The sequence below is a fragment of the Globicephala melas genome, chromosome 18 (genome assembly GCF_963455315.2).
Source record: "Globicephala melas chromosome 18, mGloMel1.2, whole genome shotgun sequence".
NCBI classification, from domain to species: Eukaryota; Metazoa; Chordata; class Mammalia; order Artiodactyla; family Delphinidae; genus Globicephala; species Globicephala melas.
In genome coordinates this window covers 71,132,905-71,158,820 of record NC_083331.1, presented here as the reverse complement: position 1 = coordinate 71,158,820, position 25,916 = coordinate 71,132,905, and positions in this window count along the sequence as shown.

Below are 25,916 nucleotides of genomic sequence, written 5' to 3'. Positions count from 1 at the left end.
GGCACATTCCAAATTTTTTCTTAATTATAGAAATATGGTAACAGTTGTGGAGGCAAGAATTCATGTTAACATTCTAGGATCTGCCTAATTGATAAATCTTTCTACTCTTGTAGCTAGAAACTTTAGGGATTTTCCCTAATGAAATGGTTCGTCTTCAAGAAGGTATCCCTTCCAAACAGTATTGAGAAAAATGTGATGTTATAAATTCCCAGAAGAATAAACTAGCTCAGGTCCTGGCCAGTTTTGTTTCAAGACTAAAGTATGTAGAGGGGAAAGAATTTTGTTAAACTTTTCAGTTTCATATCAAACTACTGTCTTGAATGACTTTACTGTGTAACATGGTATAGATCTACTTCAGTATTCAAGAAGCATAAATCCTCCATCTGGATTATATTGTAGGTGTGAAAGTTGAAAGACATGTACTTGGCAAAAACTTAAAATTACAGGAAGCTTTTTGAGTAAGTGAAAGGTGAGAAATTACTACAGTCAGAAGATCTGAATATCTGATTTCTTCATTTTGAATTTTACAGTTTTCTTTGCAGTGCTTGGAAGCTTAAATGAGTCTAAAATCACTATAATTTTATATTTATTTTTCAAAAAAATCTTCAAAAACATTTTTCTCGCTGATATAGAAGACTCTTTCTTTATAAACATGTTATAAAATATACAGAAAAACTTGTATTTTATCACCTGCAGCATACTGAAGGTCAAAACTTAAAAGGAGAAGGAAAAAATGGAAAAAATAAGAAAAAGCAGCCTTTAACAGGAATGTATGTCCCCAAAGCTACCTTCTTTAAATTTCAAAACTTTAAAGCAGAATGGCTAAGGCAACACCATCCTTAAAGCCAGAACTGAAGTGTCAACCCAAAGACAAGCTTCTTTGAGGTCCTTCTACTCCTCCATCACCACATATAATTGCTTATTTTCCTTGTGATGAGAACTTTTCAGAACTACTCTCTTAGCATCTTTCAAATATATGATACAGTATTAGGAACCATAGTCACCAAGCTGTACATTACATCCCTAGGACTTATTTATCTTATAACTGGAGGTTTGGTTTCCTTTTTTATACCCATAGTTGCCTCAGTGTTGTACAACTTTAAACAAAAAATCCAATTATGTCAAGTATTTTTAAAATTCCTGCAGTGGGTCCCCAATGACCACAAGATTAAAGAGAAATTTATGACAAATAACTAGGAGAGCTTATGTGCATGACATTTATATTATTGTAAATAATATAAACAAAACCTGATTGTGTATGACAATAATAACCTTATCTAATTCGTGTATGGAACACAAAACATAGTATAAACCAAAAATACTTGAAAATAGTTTATGATCAGAGAAAAACTGAGGAGGCACGTGCTGAGGAAGCTCTCTCATGAGAAGGGGCCATAGGTGCATGGCTACCATACACTGCAAGCGCCTGCTGGGAGGAGCTCTCCAGAACCACAAAGAAGAGCTCTTCTCCTTCAGGGTCCTTCCATGCCTCCACTACTGTCACTGAACACCATGCAATTTGCTAAGAGAAAAATGTCGTAGGACTGCAAACGGGGCTCCAGGTGTGGATTTGGAGTGAAGAGGCAATAGTTTACAACTGGCGCAACAATCAAAAAAGCCTGACCTAGTGACTACGTGAATAAAAATACACCCAAGGAGGACACGCTTACTTTTGACTCTCAATGGAACATTTCTGAAAATTTAGTTACACACGTTTTATAGACTTGGACACTCAAGGAAAATATTTCTAAGATACTCATGAGTCAAAGAGGAAGTTATGGTGGACATTTAAAAATATTTAAAATGGACAGATAATGGAAATATCACACATTGAAAATTTAGAATGCAGTTAAAACAGTTCTTAAAAAGAGATGAATGGCTTAGTTTTGAAAAGAAGAAAGCCTCAAAAGTAATGAGTTATGCATTTAAGTTATACAGTTAGAAAAAAAAGTAGAAAAGATAGAAAATAATAAAGATAAAGGCAGAAATGGATAAAAAGTTAAATGGAGAATGAAATAGAAAACAACGCACGGTTCAAGAAAACCAAATGTTGGTTCTTCAACATACAAGCCTTTGGCAAGCTATTAAAATATATATTTTAAAGAGTGACAGAGATTAAGTAAGTTAGGGGTGACACTGGAGGAGGAAGAAGAGAGGGGAGAGAAAGATATGAAAGAGAAAGGGAAGGAAAAGAAGGGTGAGAGGAGGAGAAGAAGAAAAGGAGGTGGAGAGAAGGGAAAAAATAAAGAGGAAAACAGCACTTTGGTGGGATTTACCTTTTTTGGCATCAATATTTACTAGAAATTGAAGCACTTTGGATAATTTGGAAATGGCACTGCGGACGGACAAATAACTTAATGGAATGGACTAAAAGAGTACAGAGGTTGATAAAATATATGTAGAAACTTGATTTATGAGTATCATTTGCAAATTAATGGGGAAAATGATAGGTTAATTAATAAGTATTGACGGACAGTTTTCTATGGACAAAGATAGGTTCATTAGTTTGTGTTATTATAAGGAATACTAAGAAACTTATATGAACTTTGTTTTCTTTGTATTTGTGGGTTTATTTCTTCTTTTTTAGAAAAATAATTGTATTGAGGTATAATCTACATACAACAAAAGATATCCATTTTTAAAGAACAGTTTGAGAAATTTTGAGAAATGAATATACTCTGGTAACCACCACTGAAATCAAGGTATAGAATATTTCCAACAGCCCAGGTGGATTTCTCAGGCCATCTGGCAATCAGTCTTGCCCTCACCACTGGCAACCTGTATTCTTCTTCTTGTCACTAAAGAGTAGTTGGCTTTTTAAAAAATTCCTATGAGTGTAACCATATACGCATACTTGTTTCTCTCAGTATAATACTTTTTATGTTTATGTTGATGGGAGTATCACTAGTTTATTCCACCTGTGTAGACCACAAGTTGTTTATCCATGGATACATTAATGGTCATATAAACTGTCCAGTATTTGGCTGCTACAAAAAGAAATGCTACCAATATCTGTTTATTAGTCTTTGTGTCGTTATATGCTTTCATCTTCTGGGGGGAAATACCTGAAGCTAGAATTCCTGGGATGTGTGGTGAGCGGATGCTTAACTTTATAAGAAACAGTTTTCTAAAGGACTTGTACAATTTTACACTCTTACAGGCAGAATATGAGAGTTCCAGTTGCCAGACATACTCACCAAAATTTGACGGGATCAGTAATTACAATTTTGGGAAATCAGATGGATGTTGAAAGATATCTTATTGTGGTTTTAACTTGCTCTATATGATGACTAATGGTAAATCAGCAAACATGAGCTTTCGGAATCTACTGAGTAAAAATAAGAAGGGATTGCATGGAAAACGTACACCAAGCCAAATATCTGATATTGGGGAAAATATATACAGCTTAAAAAATCCTTATAAACTAAAAAACAATTTCTTTTTCTGGAATAGAAATCTTAATTCAAAAATGAGACTTGCTTATTATTGCTAATGATATAAATGTGCGATGAAAATTCTGTCCAAAGTTGTAGCATCAAAGCAAAGTGTGAGAAACCTATTTCTTTAAAGATGACAATCATGTTTTGCTTATTCCATAGTTCAACCAACAGTAATAATTAATGTGAAACAATTTAATAAATGTTATAAATTATATAAAAATAAAGCATTTGGAATATTAAAATTAACCCCCCAAATCATGAAAACAACAAAATCCCCAAAATCATGAAAACAACAAAACAGAACAGAAGCTAATTTGGAGGCTCTCATACTCATAAAATTGGGACAAGTTGAACATAAAGTAATATTTATGACAATGAATTACATCACACTGAATTAAAAAGAAATCCATGAGTATATAGTAATATTCATTCAAAAGAAAAGAAAAGAGGGAAAACAGAATGCAAACTAATAAATGTACAGGGAAAATTACAATTAGAATATCACTATATCGCAAACTCGGACCAAGATTATGCACTGAGGTTAATGCTACTGGGTGAAAAATAGTTGCGTAATCTAGAACATTCACATGGTCTCAAATTATCACCCCACAAATAAATCACTAATTACAAAGGATAATGGGGAAAATACAGCCTTATGATGGCTACTTCCATGGTCATCCATTTAATCAAGTGGTCAAACTTTGCATCACTAATAGATACAATCATTAAGATGATGCCACAACTATATCACCTATATTTTTATTTTGTCATTAATGTTTAACATGTTTCTGCCATGAAGAAATACTCAGATAAATCCAGGACATTTTGTCTGGTCAGATTATGGGAACTTGACTGGCATTTCAAAAAATTCAGGGTAAAGAAAAAGAGAAAAATGTGAGCAGACTGCTTTTAACCCAAAGTGAATAAAGAGAAATTACAATCAAATGTAATATGCAAATCTTAATTAGATCTGGATAGAAAATAAAGTTTCCATAGATATTCTGAGGATAATTCAGGGAATTTGAATATTTACGGCATATTACATGATTTTTTCAAATTAATGTTGATAGTCTAATGTATAATATATTCTAGCTATGTAGGAGGATGTCATTATTCTTAAAGAGATGCATCAGTTGAAAATATGCCTGTGTGTGTGTAAAAGAAACAGAGAGGGGAAAAAAGTAACAAAAGTTTCAAACTGTGACATTTCTTATTTCCTTAAGAAACTAGAAATAGAGCTACCATATGATCCTGCTATCCCACTCCTGGGCATATACCCAGAGAAAAACATGGTCCGAAACGATACACGCACCCCAATGTTCATTGCAGAGCTGTTTACAGTAGCCAAGACATAGAAGCAACCTCACTGTCCACTGACAGAAGAATGGATAAAGAAGATGTGGTACATATATACAGTGGAATATTACTCAGCCATTAAAAGAATGAAATAATGCCATCTGCAGCAAAGTGGATGGACCTAGAGATTGTCATACTAAGTGAAGTAAGTCAGGCAGAGAAAGAGAAATATTGTATGATATCGCTTATTTGCGGAATCTGAAAAAAAATGATACAAATGAACTTATTTACAAAGCAGAGACAGACTCACAGACAGAGAACGAACTTATGGTTACCGGGGGGAGGGGGAGGGGGAGGCATAGTTAGGGAGTTTGGCACGTACACACTGCTATATTTAAAATGGATAACCAACAAGGACCTACTGTATCGCACAGGGAACGATGCTCAATATTCCATAACAACCTAATTGGGAAAGGAATTTGAAAAAGAATAGATACATGCATATATATATAACTGAATCACTTTGTTGTACACCTGAAACTAACACAACAGTGTTAATCAACTGTGCTCCAATATAAAATAAAAAGTTAATAAATAAATAAATAAAAATTATGTTTGTTTTACTATTCTTTCTATATTCCTGTCAGTTGAAATTTCTCAAAGTTAAAAATATTTAAAATAAATAGATAAACTATGCTGGTAAAATAAAGACTATAAAATTCTACCAGAATGTTAACACTATGTTTAACAGCATAAATCAAGACGCATATTTGAAATAACTTTTAAAAATATTGCCAAAGTTCTATTCCTGCCATATTAATTTATGGTTGCACTAGCTAACATACTTCATTAATGTATGGCCGTACTGGTTGCAAAATATTTCCTGAAACTCCAAAACAAGTTTTTGGAAAACAAACAATGCAGTAAAAATTTCATGTAATATTTATGAAGATTTAACTCATTTACATAAAATTTTAAAACACAAAATGTAAGAGTTTTGAGGATATTTTTAAATGTTTTTGTTTGTTAATCTAAGGTAACTAAAGAAAATATATGAGATGATGTATGAAAATTCATTAGTAGTATTTGAGGAAAATTACCTTGAGACATATTGATATTACAGTTTGTCAGATTCTGTAAAGATTGCAGTCAGTGCATTGTTAATGAGGAAGTCTAAAATCTTAGCAAAAAAAGTTTTTTTTAATCTCATTTTACTTGGCAGTATCTTAATCAGTATATGCAACTCTCTCCTAAGGATGCAGTAACAGGTAAATAAAAAATCTCTTCCAAAATTCTCTTGATAAACTTTATATTTTCTAGTATACATCAAATAATCTATTACAGAGAATTAAATAACACTTCTGATGAGCTGGTAATTGATGTAATACAATTTGGGGGGACATTTGCACTCTGACAGACAGCCTATAGTACCACAGTTTAGATATATATACAGGCAGACCTGTATATATACGATATTGCGGGTTTAGTTCCAGGCCACCACAATAAAGCAAATATTGCAATAAAGTGAGTCACTCAATTTTTTGGTTTCCCAGTGAATATAAAAGTTATGCTTACACTATACTGTAGTTTATTAAGTGTGCAATAATATTTTATCTATAAAAACAATGTACATACCTTAATTTAAAAATATTTTATTGTTAAAAACTGCTAACCATCATCTGAGCCTTAAGCCAGTCATAATCTTTTTGCAGTAGTAACATCAAAAATCACCAATCACGGATCACCATAACAAATATAATAATAATGAAAAAGATCGAAATATTGTGAGAATTACCAAAATGTGACACAGAGACAGGAAGTGAGCGAACGCAATTGGAAAACTGGTGCCAACAGGGTTGGCTCATCACAGGGTTGCCACAAATTTTCATTTGTAAGAAAAACAATATCTATGAAGCACAATAAAGTGAAGTGCAGTAAAACAAGGTGAGCCTGTATACTCTTAGAAATTGTGGAATGGCAATAAACACTTGGGAAAAAATACAGCTCAGCTTCAACAAATGATCTCCAACCAAGGTTTTATTTTTCTTGGCTTTATAAGAAAGACATATTTCATTCTTACAGCTGATAGATAATTCAACTGCTAAGAGTGTTTGAACACATAAAATTAAAAGGAAACTTCAAAGGAAGTAATGACTATGCTAGAAAACAAAGAAGTGAACTCATAATTTAATTGAGCTGTGGTCACCTATGTGGCCTTTCTTTTACTTCATGGCATAATATTATACCTTAATCTTCTAAATTTAAGATACATTAATTCAGCCAAAGGTAGTGAACTTCATTTCAAAGAACCGAAAATGATGCAATCTGATTTCACTTTAAACTTAACCTAAAACAACCCAGGTTTATAGGTAAAAGACATCAAATTGGTATGCAAAAAGGTCTTTGAGATAAATTTAATATATCAAGCTCTGGGAAACACGGGTATTAAACATGAAAAAAAGTTTTTAAAAATCTCATTAAATATTTCTCACTGTGGATCAGAATTTGTTTCTTTTTTATTCTACCTTGAGGTCCTGAAAGAGTGAGCAAGCTAATATATGAATGACAGGATAATGATAACATTTTTATATCTCCCATCTCCAAGGAACTCAAATTCTTTATAAGAATGATCTCATTAATCCTCACAGCATCCCTGCAAGGTACGTAGGTGAAAACTATAATAATCACTTTACAAATGAAAATAGTGGGAAATTTTGCAGTTCCATATAAATGAAAAAGAAAAGTGGTACCTTTTAACACTGAGTATAGTAGTTATATATATAAGCTGGACTGCTACTTTATTAACTTTGAACATTTAGTTGCATTTTGAAATTATTTAACTCATGAAACAAAGTCTTACAAAAATAAAATCCATCTACATGCCACAAAGTTTATACTCTTCAATTATCATTATATTTAACAAGAATATTTGAATTGTCACTGTAAGATTTCTCACCAGGCAAAATTGTGAAAAATTAACAAAGACATAAAAGTGTGCAACTTTACACCATATATACAATGGACCATCAAAAATAAATGTAAGTAAAAGAATATTCCAATGGATGGGACACTTTACCTCATGAGAAACCCACGTATAATCACTACCTACATAAATTTTCATCTCAGAGTAAACGAGATAAGCATTTATAAGGTATGTCAAAATATTAAAATATATCAGATATCTTTAGATGTACTTTTTAGTGTTGATTACTAAAATAATAAATCTCATAATTAAAAGCTTGGGAAATAAAAACATTACATAAAGAAATTTATAATTAGGAAAAGCATAAAAGTCACTCTTCGTAATCCATTAATATAGAATAAACCACTGTAAAATACTGACATATTAAACTTCAGGCCCATACTCACACACACATTTTAGCACATATATTATATAAAGTATATATTTTGCAATCATACTGAACATTTGATTTTGAAAACACATTTAACCTAACATTGCAAGTATTTTTCAACTCCTTAAAAAATTCTTGAAAACATCAATTCTAACATCTGTATGGTAGTATGTCATACATGTGGAATATTTATACATCAATATTAAATGTTTCCTTAGGCAGATAATAGGTTTCATCTACTCTCTGTGTTATAAGCAATGCAAGGATGAGTCTCTACAAGCATCAGTCCCTTATTTGCATTTCATATTATTTCTGTAGATTGTTTCCTAAAGTGAATTGCATAGATAAAAGATGTAAACTCACCAGACCTTTTGGAATTCAAATCTCCAGACTGTTCTTGGAAGTTTGTATAGTTCACGTTCCCAATACACATTTGACTTTGTCTTCCGGGCATTTATTACTGTGGTTTTTCCTTTGAAGATATTCTGAAATGAGAAAATATAATCTCTCACTTTTAAAATTTTAGTTGGTTAGTTAGTTAGCTGTCATTGAGGTTAAACCTCCCACACACCACCCCTTATTTTTATTAAGCACTTGTGATTTCACATTTCTCCATGGTCTGTTTATTTCTTTTCCTCACTCTTCCATCAGGGTGTGTTTTTAATACATTTTTTAAAGACTGTGTTGATTTATTAAGATAATATACTCTGTTAAAATATCAGTCTATAAAAAGGGAGACAAAAAAGCAATAAGACCCTGCCAGCTAGAAATCATCTGTGTAAGGCTGTGGCATCCATGCTTCCATAAATAAGTACACATGTGGGCAAGGACACGTACCGATAATGAATGAGGACGCTGAGAACCAGAGAATGAAATAATTTCATGATTATAAGATTACATTAAACATGCTTAAAATGTATTACATCCCATTTTAATTGAATGTAAGACTAGAAATACAAACTCAAGTGACACTGAAAGGATTCTGGAATTTCGTGTAAATGTTTCTTTACTACAGGAGATAGTCTTCCTTTAAAAATCTCTTTGAGATTGAAAGAAGGGATTCTGATAGCTGTATTGAGGTTGAAGTCATTGTGGTTTTATTTAAACCGCATGGTTATATTCTAAATACTGTAAGGTTGATTCCATGCTATATATATGAGATTTTTATTAGTCATATATGTGTTTCCTTCTACCTCCCTATTCCACTGGCCTATTTTCATTGGTTGCATTATTTTTTCCTTGTCATGTTTTATTGCATTTACATCTTGTTCAAATATATAATTTGTTTTATTTAGATGGGTTTAATTCTCAGCATCAGTCATTTTACCACATCTCCTCTTTGCATACTTCTTTATTTTGATTCCTTTGTGGATTGGATGAATTTCATCATGAGGTTGCTTGTTTAATTGTCAGGTAAATAATCTTATGTTTGAAGTGTCTTATACTTGATACTGAACACCAGATTGCCTGCATGTAAGATTGTGGACATATCTCAGAGTTGGTTGAAATTAGGAAAAAACTAGATTTTTAAAAATATTCTAGGTTGCATATCCCTGAGAATTTTTGGATTTGTGGGACTCTCTGTATTTTGACTTTGTATTCAAAGACTTAGTACAAAATTGGAGGTTGATAGCTTCCCCTAGAATTTTTGAGGCAAACCTCCGCTACCAACTGGCCTTGAATGTTGCTGTAGAAAATTCTAAGAGTGACTTGATATTTTCTACTATTTGATGACTTTTCCTCCCTAAATAGTTGTAGACTCTTTTTTCAGCCATTGAATTTACATCCTTTTCCAGCATAAATTTTGGAGTTGATTATTGTCAGTTTTTCTGGGGATCTGGAGGGTTGATTCAAACTGCAGTTTCAGGTCTACCTACACTTCAGGTATTCTTTTCTGTTTTATCTTTAAATGTTTCTTTTTCATTTATTCTGTCATATTTGTAAGGAACATACAGTATTGACCTGCTGACTCTCTAATGTCTGCCTTCTTTATTATCCTGTATAATATACCTGTGATTTTCCAGTCTCCTTTCCTCCAGCCTGTCCACCATGTACATAATTGCTTTAGCTCCTGTATTCTGTTTTCTGTTACTTCTTATGTGCTTTTTGTGTCTATAATTTTTTTTCATTTCTTTCCTGATGTCTGCCAGCTTACCTGTCATCTCATTCTGTTGTCTTATAATTCCATACTTAAGCCCTTGTATTTATTACAATTTGATTTTTTCTCTCTCCTTTCTCACTTAAAGAGGAATTGTTGGTTCTCAGAATGGAGAACAATTTTTGGAAATCTTACGTTTCTTTGAAAATTTATTTTCTTATATAGATCCTTTGGGAAATGTCTGCTAATGTTTCTCTTCCCCTTTTACATTTTGACCACTATTTATATTTCTTTTTTTTTTTTTTTTTTTTTTTTTTGCGGTACGCGGGCCTCTCACTGCTGTAGCCTCTCCCGCTGCGGAGCACAGGCTCCGGACGCGCAGGCCCAGCGGCCATGGCTCACGGGCCCAGCCGCTCCGCGGCATGTGGGATCCCCCCGGACCGGGGCACGAACCCGTGTCCCCTGCATCGGCAGGCGGACTCTCAACCACTGCGCCACCAGGGAAGCCCTATTTATATTTCTTATTCTTTCACTCTTTTAGTTGTTTTCAGTGTGATCATGAGGGACCATAAACTAAATATACCTCACCTTACTATTTTGAAATAGAAATATTTTAGTGTTTTCTTTTCTTTGGTTGAATGTTATCTGGGTTTTATTTTCTCATTGTACTTCATTTTATATTTTATTGAATTGGAATCACCTTTACGTGAAAAGTAATTTTTAAGTTGTCAAACAACTCTTCAGGAGCACTAAATATTTCATAAATTTTCCAAAACGGTTGAGAAATTCAACATATAAAAGAAATACATTTCTATTACAGTCCTTCTGAAAATGATTTGAGTCCATTTCCCTTTAACCTTTGTTTCCTGTAGCATCTAGTAAAATTTATCTAAAATTTTTAACTGAAAAATCCTGTTGACATTTTATTATAAGTACTATAAACCAAAAAAGAAATGATTACTGATATACAAAGATCCTCACTGCATGAAAATAATGTGTGATATATAACTATTTAAATTCAACAATGAAAATAAAATAGATCAGTGTGAATGAACTAACTCTTCTGGAAGAATTGTACTAATGACATTGGAGTACTTTTTTTGATTAGATATTTTGTATCGATATTTATCATCAAAACAAAATACCAGAAAAGATAAGCTCTTCGCATCATTAGATCCCTTAACTACAATGTTAGAGCATCATTAAAAATAAATATATTTAGCATAAATACAATGTAACTATCATGTTGTTTTTAAAACAAATTAACTTGATAAATTCCTTTTATTTGTTTAAGGTTTTTGTTGCAGTAGAAATATCTTAGATTTTTTTCCCTAAAATTTGCTTTAATTTATATTTTCTGCCTCACTGAAGTTCTTTTTAGAAATCTGAAATTAATTTTCTTGAACTTATTTTCAACAAAATTTTCTTAAAACTTCAAAATATTCTCAGAATTTTAATTTGTAAATAAAATAATGCAAAAATCATGTCTAAATTTAAATGCTTTTTTTATTTCTATAGATCTGTAGGGAAGACAACAATTATAACAGTTCTCCTTTAACTCGGCATTATTTTGGACATCCAAGAGCTAAGTTTCAGAAGAAAATGGTGATGTGTTCTACCCTGGGGGTTTTGGTGCTCCACAATATAGTGAAAAAATCTGCCTCTGTGTTAATTATGGCTTTGACATTGTTCCAGATGTACATAATACATGACGTGTAAGCCAGACGCCCTGTGTGTTCGGGCCTCCACCTGGACATTGCTGCTTGAGGAAATCAGAACCCCTTCGGCTGCAGGTGGGACATGGCAGGCATCCAAGATCTATCTCAGGGTACTTTTGCTGCCCTCTGGGGAGATGTGCAAGATCGCTCTAGGGAAACATTTACGATTTCATTAAAGACTGAATCACCAAGAGTCAATGGAGGCCTGCTAATTGGCATTTAGAGATATAAATTTATTTTAACTGTAAATGAAGGTTTTTCTGTATCCTTTGTCCCTAACCATTTCTGAAAAGTTATACATCCTAACAAAACTTCCTTATTATGCTTTCCACTTTTAAAGCTTCCCAATGGTTTTTCAGCTTCAGAAGGATATAGATTTCTACTAAGGAATTTCTGAAAACATTTTAAGAAATGTACATATCCCTTCCAATCTTTAATTTTACATAACTTCAACTCAAAATTCCCCCAATGGCTCAGTAAATTTTTCATGTTTACCCCATCCTTCAAGAGCTCCAGAATTCTGACATTGTGCACTTTGTTCTCTACTATGTTGATTACAGCATCACGCATGCCTTTAATTCAAATGTATTTTCCTAGCTTTTATATGAGGGAAAAATAAGCTCTTTGGCTTGAAGTTTATTATTTATGTTAAATTATTTCTATAGCTATTTCCCAAATAACTATAACCACTTTATAAATAATTATGCATAAAATATTTGAAATTATCTTCAGAAATATAGTTTTAATTTGGGCAGAATAAATATTTATCTGCCACCCTCTATAAATTAATTCTCTGTTTAGGGAAAACTCAGGAAAATATATTGCTTCAACTAATCTTCCCCGTGTCACTTTATAAAATTCTACAGCTTAAAACATACAACTTTTTTTGGCTACTTAAGACTCTATAATTCTAGTGAGTTTTTTCATTCTGACAGAAAATGTGAGCAAACCAGTCTATTAAGTCCTGCAATGAAATATCTTCTTGAAAAACAAACCTATGCTGGAAAAGACTATTTTTTCATAAAAGGTAAATGCTAGAAAAATTTCCCATTTTGTCTTTATTAAAAAAATCTATTTGTATTGTAATTAATAAAATCTAGAAAAATCTTACTGATACATTTTTGATATATTATTGTTGTACTTATTCAATTGTATTAAGCAAACATTAAGAAGCCAAAATTTTATGCTATCGATGCCTCTAATTATTCTATGCCTTAGTGAATGCATAATGAGCCTTTTCATTCTATAAAATTGATGCATGTCACCTTTCTTACTTTTAGCTTGTGAAGAACTTTTTGTTTCCTGTTATTAAAATTACAGCTTCTGTTCACACACCACCATAAATGTATGTGCTTGGAAAAATTAACCAAAAAAAGTTTTAAGTAAAAATAAGTGTAGATACAACTTTCAAAGAAAAGGGCTATTTTTATATCAGATATACTTTGGGAAATAAGCCTCTAGTTTACTATCACTGCTAAAATATAAACACTAGCACAGTTATGATATTATAGAATGAACTTCAGCTAGACTCTTATTAATAACTTAGTTGCTTAAAAATATCTGCTTTTAAAATGTAGACTCTCAACTCTTAGGTTACAATTCATTATCCTTAATATCTTCCTGAAAAGTCTGACCCCACTTTACCAGGGGCAATAAAGTTTTTTTATCATTTCTCTCTCATTATTCTTCTGAAAGAAACCTTAATCACAGGCACGTAAAGTCCAATGTCTAGAATTCTCTTTTTCCTTACCATGCTGTACATTAAATTCCCAGGATTTATTTACCTTATAAGTGAGTTTGTATGTTTTGACTACCTTCACCCATTTTTCCCATTTCATTATTTTTATTTATTCTGGGAATTGAATATACTGATTATATGAAAATTAACAGATAAGCCAAGCATAGGATATCAGAGAATTTGCAAATTATTGAATTATAGAATTACAACACAACACAAAAACTCATATAATTCAAAAGTCATTTTGGAATTCTGAAGTCTTACAAGGACACCAGTATAAACACCACTTACAGCTCTTTAATTATAGATGTTATAAAGCATTGGACTAAGTTTATACTGGCTGTCTGTGTATCTTATTTTGAACAATTTTTAAGATATATTTTTTCATATCTATATGTTGGGGTTCTTCATTTTGCAAAAGTTACAGTTCAGAAAAAAAATCAGTTTTGTTGTATTTCAATTACCATGCATGAGTTCACCAAAAAACTTCCTTTTTCTTGCATCTCTTCATAAATTGGCTATACCTTTTAGAGAAAAGGGGATTGTGTTTTTTTGTTTGTTTTGTTTTTAAACAGCAGGTGGGACAAAGCAGCACGCCCCTCCTGCTCTCCAGGGCTGGGAGCAAGAAAGTACTGTACTTATTTGAAGGCTGAGGTAACTTAAAGGGAGAGGTGCATCCCAGGACCTGCTCCCTTACCCTATCCACTGGGATGAAAAGAAACAGCTGAGAAAAGGAGCTTGTTAACACGTCCTCTAGTGAAGGGTTTATATAGTGAAAGAGCCTTTATTTAAGAGACCCCAATTTCCATGAACTGTGCCTATTACAGGGGCAAAACATAAATTATAGTGACCTTTATCACAGCATATAATAATTCATGCTGATATGCCTTAATTCGATATTTTTCTTCGTCTATGGAAAAAACTATCCTTGTATATTGAAGTTCAATTTATACATTTCAAAAGCCTGATTGTTACAACTTGCTTCACAGTATTCCCATATATTTAAAGGTTCCCCTTTGGAAATTTGTGATCAAAGTGAGATGATGTTGCTTCATTCGAACCTCATTTCCATAAACTATTTTAGAGAACTGAGTTTTGTGAAAACGGCGATTTTCTATAAACATGAAAATAGCCTAGGTAAGTTCTATGGCTATTTCTATGTTTATGCTTCTGAGTTCCTTTCCTAAAACTTCTTTTCCACGGTAAGCGTAAGATCATCTTTCTCTCTTTGAAGCCGTTACTCACCTTTTCAAGTCAGGCCTCAGCAAGGGTTCCCAGCGTCCTTTGAGCCAACAGGACGGGCTCGAATTCGGCTCAGAAGCAAAGGAAAGTTTTATCCTTTGACCAGAGAATGGAAAGCTGTCAGCTCTCGCTCTGGAGCACACGCTCCCCGGCAGGCCGTGAGCGGTGCCACTTCACAGCGCTCAAGCCAGTGGTGAGGGAGGAGGCGTTTTCGCGGGCTGGCGCAGGCGCATTTGCTCACAGCTCCAGATCCCGTGCCGGGTGCAGCGTCTCTGCACACGGCCCCCCGCCGCCATCTTGGATCGAGCGCTACGCGCGCAACTTCCGCCCACGGCTCGCCGAGCTGAGGTACCGGCACAGCCGCTTTGCATCAGGAACTCTGGCCTGAAGGTGCCGAAGTGAGACCTCTGCACGCTGCCCACTGTGAACAGCGAAACTAGACTGAGCACAAAGGAAAAAAAAAAGGTTAGACTTTTATTTTATTACCCAGATTCTGTTTTTATTTCCCGAGAATTGTTAATGGGCTTTGCCGGTGACAAATCCTTAATTATTAGAGTCTCAAAGTGTTTTAAATTTTACAAATACTACATCTCCAAAGGAAGTTTTATTGTATATTTCAAAGTGTTTGACTTTCTTTCAGCACTCACGTCAGCTCTAAAGGGTTCAAATAAGGATATTTTAAACTATCAATGATACTGAATATATCAGGACTTAAATAATGTACATTAGCTTTTGCTAGAAGGATTCCACGTGTATCTACTTGTTTCTTTGTAAATATAGCTGATTTTTAAACCCTGTACTTCGTTGACTTATGTCAACTATGATCAACTCTTTGAAAATAACATATAATCCTGGGTCACCCTTCATCCCTTCTGTGGCTTGATTCAGTGAGCTGTGACCACAAACTCCCAAGGCATGGGGAAGTGTTGGAGAGAGTTCAACAAATAGTAATGGATTCAGAGCTTTAGAGCTGGAAGGTACATGTGGGAGCAATGCAATCCCCTAACTGCACAGAGAAGAAATAGATGAAAGATTGGAAAAAGATAATGTTCTTAAAGAAATAATTATTTATTGTGTTGAAAAAAAAGGTGAAAAGAGTACCTTGCCATGACAAATATATAAATAAAAATAGAATATAGCTATACCTGTGCCACACGCCACACACGCAGTGCACACCACACATATGCACACACACAATCACACAAAAGGGCAACATATACCCCTTCCTGTCCAATCAGAACAAATAGTGGAAGTATACTATGCTGTCAACTGAGACATATGCAAATACCCAGTGATAGGTGCTGTTGTTCAATCTATCTAAAGAAATTTTTAGTGATGAAATCTTTCTACTTCAGTGGCAAAAAAAAAATAGTTAATATTTGTATAGCAGTTTTTGGATTTCAAAGCACTTTTTATGTCTGTGTCTCTCATTAAACTGACACAATAATCCTGTGAGATAGGTATTAATACAGACATTTGCCATATGTGGAAAATAAAGATGAGGGAAAATACAGTTTAACAAAAATCCCAGTTAGTAAAAACCCTTACTGATAGAAAGGCAAGTGTAATACCCTAAAAGATGTGCATAACGATAACCTCCTTTAAGAGAAGTTGGGTTTTAGAAGGATTTTCTTACAAATTAATCATTAAAAGTTTAGGTTTTCAAACAGTAAGCTTCAGTTGTTTAGGGAATACACTCGAGCATACACAGATAATCCACAGTACATCAGTGCTGTCTGATGGAGGGAACATGGGTTTGGGCACAGTCAGGCTCATAATCAACTCCAGGATTAACATTTTATTCTTGGGTCTCATTGCCTATATTTATTTACCATCACTGAACATCAGTTATGCCATCCATAAATAGTGGGAAATGCCTATTTCAAAGGACTACTGAGGCTCAGATGAGATCATGTGTGTAAAATGCCTTCTGCCAGCCCTTCCACAAATGCCATTCTGCTGTTCTGTGTATTTATAAACAAATCTGCCTTCCCAGACAGGGCAAGGATCTGATGTAGAGTTAGTAATACAAACAGTTAGGTTTAGTATAATATTATAGTTGAAGATTAGGAAATCTTTATTTTCTCTTCTTAACTAAGATGTGCAAATACTATATGTCCTTTATGAGTGACATATAAAACTTGCATGCCTCAAACAGTGACACATCAAAGTTGTTCAAAAAACATTGTTTTGAATATTGCCAAGTTTGCTACCATACAGATATTGACTAGTGCCAAAAACTACAGTGCTGTGGCTTTCGCCCAGAACTCACTCACTCAAAGGTCAGCTACAAAATATTGCTTCTGGACTATTATTGTAGGAGGAACCATATGTGTTGGACAAGGATTTCTTTTATTTATTTATTTTTTCAACATCTTTATTGGAGTATAATTGCTTTACAAAGGTGTGTTAGTTTCTGCTTTGTAACAAAGTGAATCAGCTATATGTATACATATATCCCCATATCCCTCCCTCTTGCGTCTCTCTCCCACCCTCCCTATCCCACCCCTCTAGGTGGTCACAAAGCACCAAGCTGATCTCCCTGTGCTATGCAGCTGCTTCCCACTAGCTATCTATTTTACATTTGGTAGTATATACATGTCCATGCGACTGTCTCACTTCGTCCCAGCTTACCCTTCCCCCTCCCCGTGTCCTCAAGTCCATTCTCTATGTCTGCGTCTCTATTCCTGTCCTGCCCCTAGGTTCATCAGAACCATTTTTTTTTAGACTCCATGTATATGCGTTAGCATACGGTATTTGTTTTCCTCTTTCTCACTTAGTTCACTCTGTACGACAGACTCTAGGTCCGTCTACCTCACTACAAATAACTAAATTTTGTTCCTTTTTATGGCTGAGTAATATTCCATTCTATACATGTGCCACATCTTTATGCCATTCATCTGTCGATGGACACTTAGGTTGCTTCTATGTCCTGGCTATTGTAAACAGTGCTGCAATGAACATTGTGGTACATGACTCTTTTTGAATTATGGTGTTCACAGGGTATATGCCCAGTAGTGGGATTGCTGGGTCATATGGTAGTTCTGTTTTCAGGTTTTGTTTGTTTGTTTGTTTGTTTGTTTTGTGGTACGCGGGCCTCTCACTGCCGTCGCCTCTCCCATTGCGGAGCACAGGCTCCAGACGCGCAGGCTCAGTGGCCATGGCTCACGGGCCCAGCCGCTCTGCGGCACGCGGGATCCTCCCGGATCGGGGCACGAACCCACGTCTCCTGCATCGGCAGGCGGACTCTCAACCACTGCGCCACCAGGGAAGCCCCTGTTTTCAGTTTTTTAAGGAACCTCCATACTGTTCTCCATAGTGGCTGTATCAATTTACATTCCTACCAGCAGTGCAAGAGGGTTCCCTTTTCTCCACACCCTCTCCAGCATTTATTGTTTGTAGACTTTTTCATGATGGCTATTCTGACCGGTATGAGATGATACCTCATTGTAGTTTTGATTTGCATTTCTCTAATGATTAGTGATGTTGAGCATCCGTTCATGTGTTTGTTGGCGATCTGTATGTCTTCTTTGGAGAAATGTCTATTTAGGTCTTCTGCCCATTTTTGGATTGGGTTGTTTGTTTTTTTGATATTGAGCTGCATGAGCTGCTTGTGTATTTTGGAGATTAATCCTTTGTCCGTTGCTTCATTTGCAAATATTTTCACCCATTCTGAGGATTGTCTTTTTGTCTTCTTTAAGGTTACCTTTGCTGTGCAAAAGCTTTGAAGTTTCATTAGGTCCCATTTGTTTATTTTTGTTTTTATTTCCATTTCTCTAGGAGGTGGGTCAAAAAGGATCTTGCTGTGCTTTATGTCATAGAGTGTTCTGCCTATGTTTTCCTCTAAGAGTTTGATAGTGTCTGGCCTTATATTTATGTCTTTAATCCATTTTGAGTTTATTTTTGTATGGTGTTAGGGAGTTCTCTAATTTCATTCTTTTACATGTAGCTGTCCAGTTTTCCCAGCACCACTTATTGAAGAAACTGTCTTTTCTCCATTGTGTATTCTTACCTCCTTTATCAAAAATAAGGTGACCATATGTGTGTCGGTTTATCTCTGGGCTTTCTATCCTGTTCCATTGATCTATATTTTCGTTTTTGTGCCAGTACCATACTGTAGCTTTGTAGTATAGTGTGAAGTCAGCGAGCCTGATTCCTCCAGCTCGGTTTTTTTCCCTCAAGACTGCTTTGGCTATTCGGGGTCTTTTGTGTCTCCATACAGATTTTAAGATTTTTTGTTCTAGTTCCGTAAAAAATGCCATTGGTAATTTGATAGGGATTACATTGAATCTGTTGATTGCTTTGGGTAGTAGAGTCATTTTCACAATATTGCTTCTTCCAATCCAAGAACATGGTATATCTCTCCATCTGTTGGTATCATCTTTAATTTCTTTCATCAGTGTCTTATACTTTTCTGCATACAGGTCTTTTGTTTCCTTAGGTAGGTTTATTCCTAAGCATTTTATTCCTTTTGTTGCAGTGGTAAATGGGAGTGTTTCCTTAATTTCTCTTTAAGATTTTTCATCACTAGTGTATAGGAATGCAAGAGATTTCTGTGCATTATCCTGCTACTTTACCAAATTCATTGATTAGCTCTAGTAGTTTTCTGGTAGCATCTTTAGGATTCCCTATGTATGGTATCATGTCATCTGCAAACAGTGACAGTTTTACTTCTTCTTTTCTGATTTGGATTTCTTTTATTTCTTTTTCTTCTCTGATTTCTGTGGCTAAAACTTCCAAAACTATGTTGAATAATAGTGGTGAGAGTAGGCAACCTTGTCTTGTTCCTGATCTTAGTGGAAATGGTTTCAGTTTTTGACAATTGAGATGATGTTGGCGGCGGGTTTGTCTTATATGGCCTTATGTTGAGGTAAGTTCCCTGTATGCTTACTTTCTGGAGGGTTTTTATCATTAATGGGTGTTGAATTTTGTCAAAAGCTTTTTCTGCATCTATTGAGATGATCATATGGTTTTTCTCCTTCAATTTGTTAATATGGTTTATTGCATTGATCTGCATATATTGAAAAATCCTTGCATTCCTGGGATAACCCAATTTGATCATGGTGTATGATCCTTTTAATGTGCTGTTGGATTCTGTTTGCTAGTATTTTGTTGAGGATTTTTGCATCTATGTTCATCAGTGATATTGGCCTGTAGTTTTCTGTTTTTGTGACATCTTTGTCTGGTTTTGGTATCAGGGTGATGGTGGCCTCGTAGAATGAGTTTGAGAGTTTTCCTCCCTCTGCTATATTTTGGAAACGTTTGAGAAGGATAGGTGTTAGCTCTTCTCTAAATGTTTGATGGAATTCACCTGCTAAGCCACCTGGTCCTAGGCTTTTGTTTGATGGAAGATGTTTTATCACAGTTTCAATTTCATTGCCTGTAATTGGTCTGTTTATATTTTCTATTTCTTCCTGGTTCAGTCTCAGAAGGTTGTGCTTTTTTAAGAATTTGTCCATTTCTTCCAGGTTGTCCATTTTATTGGCATATAGCTGCTTGTAGTAATCTCTCATGATCCTTTGTATTTCTGCAGTGTCAGTTGTTACTTCTTTTTCATTTCTAATTCTGTTGATTTGAGTTTTCTCCATTTTTTCCTTGATGAGTCTGGCTAATGGTTTATTAATTTTGTTTATCTTCTCAGAGAACCAGCTTTTAGTTTTATTGATCTTTGCTATTGTTTCTTTCATTATATTTTTGCTTATTTCTGATCTGATATTTATGATTTCTTTCCTTTTGTGAATTTTGGGGTTTATTTGTTCTTCTTTCTCTGTTTTAGGTGTAAGGTTAGGTTGTTTATTTGAGATTTTTCTTGTTTGTTGAGGTAGGATTGTATTGCTATATACTTCCCTCTTAGAACTGCCTTTGCTGCATCCCATAGGTTTTGGGTTGTCGTGTTTTCGTTGTCATTTGTTTCTACGTATTTTTTGATTTCCTCTTAGATTTCTTCAGTGATCTCTTGGTTATTTAGTAGTGTATTGCTGAGCCTCCATGTGTTTCTATTTTTTACAATTTTTTTCCTGTAATTGATATATAGTCTTATAGCATTGTGGTTGGAAAAGATACTTGATACAATTTCAATTTTCTTAAATTTACCAAGGCTTGATTTGTGACCCAAGATATGGTCTGTCCTAGAGAATGTTCCATGAGCACTTGAGAAGAAAGTGTATTATGCTGTTTTTGGATGAAATATCCTATAAATATCAATTAAGTCCACCTTGTTTAATGTGTCATTTAAAGCTTGTGTTTCCTTATTTATTTTCATTTTGGATGATCTGTCCATTGGTGAAAGTGGGGTGTTAAAGTCCCCTACTATGATTGTGTTAACTGTTGATTTCCCCTTTTAAGGCTGTTAGCATTTGGCTTATGTGTTGAGGTGCTCCTATGTTGGGTGCATAAATATTTACAACTGTTCTGTTTTCTTCTTAGATTGAATCCTTGATCATTATGTAGTGTCCTTCTTTGTCTCTTGTAATAGTCGTTATTTTAAAGTCTATTTTGTCTGATATGAAAATTGCTACTCCAGCTTTGATTTCCATTTGCATGGAATATCTTTTCCATCCCCTCACTTTCAGTCTGTATGTGTCCCTAGGTCTGAAGTGGGTCTCTTGTAGACAGCATATGTACGGGTCTTGTTTTTGTATCCATTCAGCTGGTCTGTGTCTTTTGGTTGGAGCATTTAATACATTTACATTTAAGGTAGTTATCGATATGTATGTTCCTATTACCATTTTCTTAATTGTTTTGGGTTTGTTATTGTAGGTCTTTTGCTTCTCTTGTGTTTCCTGCCTAGGGAAGTTCCTTTAGCATTTGCTGTAAAGCTGGTTTGGTGGTGCTGAATTCTCTTAGCTTTTGCTTCTCTGTAAAGGTTTTAATTTCTCTGTGGAATCTGAATGAGGTCCTTGCTGGGTAGAGTAATCTTGGTTGTAGGCTTTTCCCTTTCATCACTTTAAATACGTCCTGCCGCTCCCATATTAGGGAAGTTTTCTACTATAATCTCTTCAAATATTTTCTCAGACCCTTTCTTTTCTGTTTTTCTTCTGAGACCCCTATATTTCGAATTTTGGTGTGTTTAATGTTGCCCCAGAGGTCTCTGAGACTGTCCTCAATTCTTTTCCTTCTTTTTTCTTTATTCTGCTCTGCAGTAGTTATTTCCACTATTTTATCTTCCAGGTCACTTATCCGTTCTTCTGCCTCAGTTACTCTGCTATTGATTCCTTCTAGAGAATTTTTAATTTCACTTATTGTGCTGTTCATCATTGTTTGCTGTTTAGTTCTTCTAGGTCCTAGGTATTTTCTCCTTTCTATTTCCACAATTTTGGATCATCTTTACTATAATTACTCTGAATTATTTTTTAGGTAGACTGCCTATTTCCTCTTCATTTTTTTGGTCTGGTGGGTTTTTGCCTTGCTGCTTCATCTGCTGTGTATTTCTGTGTCTTCTCATTTTGCATCATTTACTGTGTTTGGGGTCTCCTTTTCACAAGCTGCAGGTTTGTAGTTCTCATCTTTTTGGTGTCTGCCCCTAGTGGGTGAGGTTGGTTCAGTGGGTTGCATAGTCTTCCTGGTGGAGGGGACTGGTGCCTGTGTTCTGGTGGATGAGGCTGGATCTTGTCTTTCTGGTGGGCAGGACCTCATCCGGTGGTGTGTTTTGTGGTGTCTGTGAACTTATGATTTTAGGCAGCCTCTCTGCTAATGGATGGGGTTGTGTTCCTGTCTTGCTAGTTGTTTGGCATGGGGTGTTCAGCACTGGAGCTTGCTCATTGTTGAGTGGAGCTGGGTCTTAGCGTTGAGATGGAGATCTCTGGGAGAACTCTCACCAATTGATGTTACGAGGTGGCAGGAGGTCTCCGGTGGACAAATGTCCTGCACTCGGCTGTCCCACCTCAGAGGCTCAGGCCTGACACCTGGCCAGAGCACCAAGACCCTGTCAGCCACATGGCTGCCTTTCCATCCTGGAGTATGTCTTCCAGCAAAATGGGCACACAGAAGTGCTAAAGCCTGTAACTCCTCCCAAGGCAGATGACGTCACCCAATTTCGCGGTGTTGTTTGCCCGGGTCCGCGCATTGCTGCCTGAGCTCCTGGCCCTGCCTCCGTCACTCCCCTAGGGTTTCTTTTAAATCATACATAAATGAGTGAGTAATGATCTTCCGACATCCAAAAAACCTACAGAAAACTTTCCGGCTCTACAGTTCCTGTGCTACTATTATTGTATAGGCAATCATGTTCTATAAATAACAGATTAACAGAAATTTGATTAGGATATGTACACACCTTAAATATAGCCTAGATTTAGATTATTTAAATTTTATTTCTATTATTTTAAAACCATACATTGTCAAGTACCTTATGGTCGTGCCATAGACAAGAGCAGGAATTAATATTTATTGAGCATCTACTGTGAATTAAACTTTATGTATTTATTAGCATTGAATGCTCACTTTATTATCTTTCAGTGTTCTAAATCATAAATCGACTTAATAATTGAACAGCTACAGCATGAGGCATGCTTACTTAATGTTTATGTAACAACCCTGGGTGGGTGTTCTCAGTAGAGTAGCTATTCTCCTCCAGTCTGTCGTTCAGGAAGGGCTTCCATCTTGTGGCTGCTCCATCACCTACTGCCTCATCCTTATTTGAATCCAGTTAGAAGAAGAGAGTATCTCATATTGAAGCTTTTTATGGCCACACCTGGAAGGGGCACATGTCACTTCTACTCACATTCTTCTGGAAAGAACTTAGTCACATGACCATACTTACTGCAAAGGATGCTGGGAGACGCTTTCTACCTGTGTATTCAAAGAGGTACTTTGGGCTCTTAGTGTCATGACCATACCTAGTGCAAAGGATGCTGGGAAACGGTTTCTACCTGTGTATTCAAAGAAGGAATAACTCAGGCTCTGAGTGTTAAATATTTGTGGTAATGACCAGATTTTAGACACAGGTATATCTGACACCAAAAGTTCATGTAGTTTTTGCTTCTTGGGTTTGAAAAAATTTGTGTTTTTACCATTCTCCAGCTCAAAAGTCTTTGTATTTCTTTTCTCCTGCTTTTCTACTGAAGAAGGCAGAATGAATAACTCTCCTGAATTCAATATCTGTAGCCATAAAAGTTTCTACTATAAGGCTCTATTTCAGATCTGGTCTTCTAAGTGTGCGTGAGTGGGATAGGAACATATATACCAGCTTCTATGTCAAACGTTAACATGAGGGTTGCCCAAGACCTGAAATGCTTTGGAGCAACTTTCTTGCCTCAGGAAAATTCCAACATGCCCTGAGAGCAGAAATGCAAATATTCTATATAAAGATAAAAAGAATCCAGTAGTTAATTAGAAGTGTGAATTGTGGAAACCATACAAATGAGCTTCTCACTTTTACTTCAGGAGAGATCTGTGTGGGTGTGTAGCTAACTGGTATCAGCAGCCACCCCTCTGGATTGACCACCACATGAAACACCAATGCTGCAGTGGTGCTCAGGCGTCTCCAGTCAGGGGTGAGCACAGATAGGGCAATAGTGAAGGTTCACAGAACTCCTCTAATGGAAAACTTTGGCTCAGGATCTCCCCATAATGATGGCCAAACTCTCTTAGAACTGCTCCAGCATCTGAGAATCTTCCCACCAAATCTCCCTTCCTTCCCTTTCTTGTTTCACAACTACCAGGCCTGCATTACAGGGTGAAACCTCTGCAAGCTCCTCCTGCCCTGCACCCTTTATTCTTCTCATGTGTTTCCCCCACTAATTGTGCTTGTTTAATCCTTTTTGAGCGTATACTTCTCAGGGGACTCAAATTGGCACAAGTATAAATTGAACTACATATATGCTGAAAAAGCACTTATATGTACATTATATATACTCATATCCACTTATGTAGGTATGCAAATACACCCACATACACACAAATGAAGACATGGTTGGTAGATAGATAAACTCAAAAGTCAGCAAAATACCTGAATCAGAAAACTTTGAAATAATCCCACTAAAAAGTCTGGACCAAACCAACTGCCATCATTTAACACTGTAAATGAGAAACAAGGCAAAAATAAAATGAAAAGAATTACGGTTATAAAATTCCAAAGGAAAGAAGGAAAACAATCAATTTTAGCTGATATGATGTAGGCCTGAGAAATTGAAAACATAATAAAATATTACTTCAGACAAAAGGAAAATTCAGAAAGATGACATAAAACAAAATTTATATGAAGAAATCGGTTGCTTGTATACATACAAACAAAAACTAGTTAGAAGATATAACTGAAGGGAAGGCCCTTTTCTAAAGACAATAGAATGATAAAACACCTATAAATTTAATAAGACCCGTGCAAGATTTATACAAAAAACAACTTTAAAACAGCACCAAGGGCTTCCCTGGTGGCACAGTGGTTGAGAGTCCGCCTGCCGATGCAGGGGACGCAGGCTCGTGCCCCGGTCTGGGAAGATCCCACATGCCGCGGAGCGGCTGGGCCCGTGAGCCATGGCCGCTGAGCCTGCACGTCCGGAGCCTGTGCTCCACAACGGGAGAGGCCACAACAGTGAGAGGCTCGCGTACCGCAAAAAAAAAAAAAAAAAAGAAAAGAAAACAGCACCAAAAAACAAAGAACAAAAATGGAAGCAAAGGAAAGACACATCATGTTCTTGGAGAGGAAGACTCAGTGTTGCAAGTGTTAATTTTCTGTAAGTTTATTTGCATGTTCAACAGGTACCTAATAAGATGCCAAAATTTTGCTTTTCAGAACTCGACCACTTGGTTATAAAACTATTATGGAGAAATAAACATACTGAAGATATATCTGAACAAAATAGCAATGAAAACTAACCGGTCCTACTAGATATTTAAATGTAAGGCATCAATAACAACGATGTGGTATTAGTACATAAATAGACCATCAGTCAGAATTCAGAATCTACATCTTTTTTAAATCTTAATAAAGAAAGAAACTTAGTACAATGGAAAGATTGCTTCTAACTTACAAAATCATTGAGGAAATAAAGACTATTCAACAAGTGATCATAATAGACATTTGAAAAAAATATA